The following is a 4,882-nucleotide window of genomic DNA, read 5'->3' on the forward strand; positions in this document are numbered from 1 at the left end:
CCCCCCCGGCCTCTGTGCTAGGGAGCAAGGGTGGAAAGAGGCTCACGCAGGAACACACCCTAGAGACCGTGCGGGGACATCAGCGGGCTGGGAGGTGGGGGTGGAGAGCAGTGGCCACATCCAGGTATGTCTGAAGGTAGAGACAACGGGATTTCCTCAAGCACTGAATGTGAGGTGAGCAAAAGCCAGGGGCGGCCGAGGCTCCGAGGGGATGGGTCTGAGCACTCAAAAGGATGGAGTAAGCCTTCACTCAGATGAGAAAGAGCGGGCTTCAGGGGCCAGACCAAGAGTTCATTTGGGACATTCTACATTTGAGATATTACATGGCCTAGTGGAAAAGGCTCATAGGAAGTTGGACCCCTAAGGCACAGTCCAGCAGAGAGGCCTGAGTGAGAGGCAATACTTGGGAGTTGTCCACATGCAGATGGCAGTTGAAACTTCCCTGGACACGACCACCAAGCAAGTGGAGAAGAAAGAAAAGCTCCAAGCCTGGGCCCTGGACCATCTACAGCGTTTAGAGGCTGAGAGATGCAGAGGGCCAGGGAGGGAGACTGAGACCAGGACGGGAGGGCGGCTGTGGGAGATGGGGAGACCTAGGTGTCCTGGAAGGCAGGGGGAGAAACATTTCCTGAGAAGGGAGAGATCAGCTGTGCCAACACCCACTAAAGGGTCAGGTATGGCAAGACTGAGGATTGACCTTGGGCTACGGCGGTGGGGAGGTCACTGATGACCTTGGTGAGAGTCGTGTCCATGGGGGCAAAAGCCTGATTGGAGAGGGTTCGAGAGCTCAGGGGAGAAGAGGAAGTGGAGACAACATCCCACTCTTTAAGTAGAATTCTGCTGTAACAGGGAGCAGAGAAGGGACACCTTTCCCCATGTGCTGGCCACTGGGAATAATGAAGTGGGAACATGGGAAGGATGCCAGAGAGAGGGGAGATAAGCTAAGGAGCCAGAAGTATTTGCACAGGTTGCCAGAGACAGCGGCCCAAGCCCTGCATCCACAGAACGGGGAGGGGGAGAGAGCAGAAGCCAGAGCCACAGATGCTGGAAGCTGCTGGTGGCAGCTAGGGATGTCCGCACAAGTTTCTTCTGGTGGTTTGTTTTCTCTGACAGTGGGTTCACCTACCAGTGCTAGGGCTCGAGGACAGAGAAGTCACAGACAGGGGAAGAATCTCACTAACTGAATGAATGTGGGAACAGTAGGCTTAATACACAGTCCGAATTTGCAATTTCCAATTTGCAAAAAGGGCAGAGTTGGATGCTCTTGGTCAGAGCGAAAAGTGGCATATCATTTTGGGTCAGTCAGACAATAGGGGCCATAAGTATGATTCTTATGGGTGGAGGTAGGATCTGAGCTGATTCACTGAGTACACAGAATTCAGATATGTATTGAGAAATCAATAATAATGCCAAGGGCTTTACATTAACTAGGTCATTTAATCCTAACAAAACCCATTAAGAAGTAGCTATTTTTATCATTATCACCAAGCTCAGAATCATTAGCCGTAGGTCACATAGATTTAAGTGGTAAAGCTGGGATTCAACCTTCCATCTGTCTGGCTCCAGAGTCCCCCGCTCTGGAGCAAGCCTCCAGCCTGTGAGTGGCGAAATGCATAACGGACCAGCAATGGAGTCTTCAGGAGAACTTACTGGTAGGATGAGCTCCACGTGGACAAAGCCGGTGATCCACCGGGGTACACTTACAAAGGCTAAGTGGAGGGAATAGTAGGATACTGTCTTCTTAAAAACACTGGACCTTCCTGAAAACATTTACAATCCCGGGATAGAAATGGTCAAGGTGGGAAGTCACAGAGCCCCATTCTGAGTTTTCTTCAAGCTAGGTGCATCTATATTTAGAAACACAAAATGTGAGGAGTCAGGATAGGAAAATCCAAAGGAAGAAATGTGTCTAGGAGCTTTGGAGAGGAACACTCACTACTCCCTTTGTTTAATATCCAGCTTATTGATCTCATAATTCTGCAAAGCACTTAGCATCTTTTAATACATTGAAACCATTAGCATTCCTCTCAGTCACACATGACTCGCACAAAATACAAATCACAACAGATGGATTTATCAAAATGAGGTTTCCACAAACATGAAAAAACTGATTACTGACTCATTTAATCTTTCTTCTGAGTGTTTAAGATGGTAGCTCTCATATCAGATTTTCTTAAAGATCTTAAACACCCCCAAATTATCACATGCATAATCTGATTCTTACTGTTATATTGAAACACATTTAAAAAATACTAATACCACTGATTTACATTTTAATAATGTGCCCCTTTCCTGGGGTTACCTCCTATGACTGTAATAATTTTGCCAGATAAAATATCTATATCTGCTTTGTCCAATATAGTAGTCAGTAACCACATATGGTATTTAAATTTAATTTAATTTTAATTTAATTTAAAATTCAGTTCCCATTAGCTACATGTCAAGTGCTCAGTAGCTACATGTAGCTGGTGGCTAGTATGTGGGGAGCATCAATATAGATTATTTCCACCACTGCAGATGTTTCTTTTGGATACAACTGATGTATACATTCTTTGGGTTGTAGTCATCTTTTATTAGACTCAAAGAAGAAACAAATACTGCCTCAGAGAAACTAAGTTTGCACAATCTGGCGTGTCAACCTATTAGCTCTTGGTTGAAACATGCAACCTGGCTGCATGGTCCAAGGAGATTCAAACCTGGGTCCCCAGTCATTGCCCCGCGCTTCTTTCAGAATAAAATTTCACTCACTACATCAGTGGGAATTGATTTCACGAAAAATTCAGACTTGTGACATTTCCTCTCTTTCCCAGATATGATACACTCCTTAAGTTTCACAAGTTCAGAGTTACCTAATTGATTATCATTGTGATCTAATGACCTACTCTGTTGGGATTATTGGAATATTTAAGTGGGCCTTGTCAGAATCTCATCATAATTAGCAAGAACACCTAAATGAGAGTCTGTCTGTGCAATCATTTCTCCTCTTTGGGAAACTTGGCCAATTTATCAGCCTAGAACTCTCTTCCGTCCTACTGGAAATGACCACTGATGCAGAATAATTGCTGACCCCTTATCAACTTGGTTCTTTTGATTGTCCCATGATTTCAAACATTCCTTCTTGATCTTGGTACCTTTCTGATTTTTTCCAGGATTCTTGCCTCATTTGCATGTTTGTGTTCATTCTTTCTGGCTTACATAGATTAAAACACTAAATGTATTTGTTTAATAACCCAACATGTAGTGAAAAATCACCAAAAACTCTAAATATTAAGATTCTCATGCTCACTTAAAGGAATGAAAATTAAGCATATTTGATTACACCTATCCCTTCTTTTGTACTATGACTACTTTCTTGTACATTTTATATTAACTTTTGTCTTTTGAGTGTCATTAGGAACTTGTGGACTTCCATGTACTGAATTTTTTCAAAACAGTTACAGTCATAATTATTTCTATTATTTACGCTCAGATTGTCACAACTTGTTGAGTAAAAGCCTCTTTAAGTCCTTTCAATCCAAACATATCAGAAATTATCCTTGCTTCTTGAATTTTCCAGAATTTTCCAGAATCATTCTAATCTTTCCCACTTCTTTAAGCAGAGAATGATGCTCATTCATCAAAATCTGGATGCTAGGTTGAGATTTCTTTTGTCTGTTTGTTTTCTTGAGGTATAATAGACATATAACAGCATGTCAGCGTTAGGTGTGCAACATAATGATTTGATATTTGTATATATGGCGTGATGATCACAATAAATCTAGTTCATACCCGTCACCACACATAGTTACAATTTTCTTCTTTGTGATGAGAACTTTTAAAATCTACTCTCTTAGCAGATTTCAAATATGCAAAACCGTATTTCATGGCCCCGTGCTTCTGCTACTGTTGGGTCACTTTTAGTAACAGAGCTTGAAAGATATTTATTTTTAAGGTCATAAATTCACATTGATTTTTTTTCAGCATTCATTTGCTGTGCACCCCTCTCCTAATGACAGCATGTTTCATTTACCACTAAGACTTACTAACATAACTGAACGAAACAAATTTAAATGGTCTCTCAGGTCACTCTTCCCATGAAGGCTATCTGATGTAATTTTTAGAAGAATAAAATTCTTTCATCCAACACTTCTGTTTCTATTATAGCAGGCTAGGTTATTTGGACTGTCCTCCTGGCTACAAACAACGAAAAGTAATGAGTAAAATATTTCTAAAAACTTCCTTAGGGGCACCTGGGTGGCTCAGTCATTAAGCATCTGCCTTCGGCTCAGGTCATGACCCTAGGGTCCTGGGATCGAGCCCCGCATCAGGCTCCCTGGTCGATGGGGAGCCTGCTTCTCCCTCTCCTTCTACCCCTCCCCCGCTCGTGCTCACTCTCTCTCTCAAATAAATAAAATCTTTAAAAAACACACACACACACAATGAGCTATCACCTCACACCTGTCAGAATGGCTAAAATCAAAAACACAAGGAACAAGTGTTGGTGAGGATGTGGAGAAAAAGGAACCCTCTTACACTGTTGGTGGGAATGCACACTGGTGCAGCCACTCTGGAAAACAGTATGGAGGTTCCTCAAAGAATTAAAAATAGAACTACCATATGATCCAGTAATTCCACTACTGGGTATCTACACAAAGAAAATAAAAACACTAATTCAAAAAAATATATGCACCCCCTGGGCGCCTGGGTGGCTCAGTTGGTTGGGCGACTGCCTTCAGCTCAGGTCATGATCCTGGAGTCCTGGGATCGAGTCCCGCATCGGGCTCCCTGCTCAGCGGGGAGTCTGCTTCTCCCTCTCCTGCTCCCCCCTCTCATGCTCACTCTCTCTCTCTCTCAAATAAATAAATAAAATCTTTAAAAAAATATATATATATGCACCCCCATG

Source organism: Leptonychotes weddellii, chromosome 4 (assembly GCF_054177405.1).
Source record: "Leptonychotes weddellii isolate Sample4059 chromosome 4, ASM5417740v2, whole genome shotgun sequence".
Taxonomy (NCBI): Eukaryota; Metazoa; Chordata; class Mammalia; order Carnivora; family Phocidae; genus Leptonychotes; species Leptonychotes weddellii.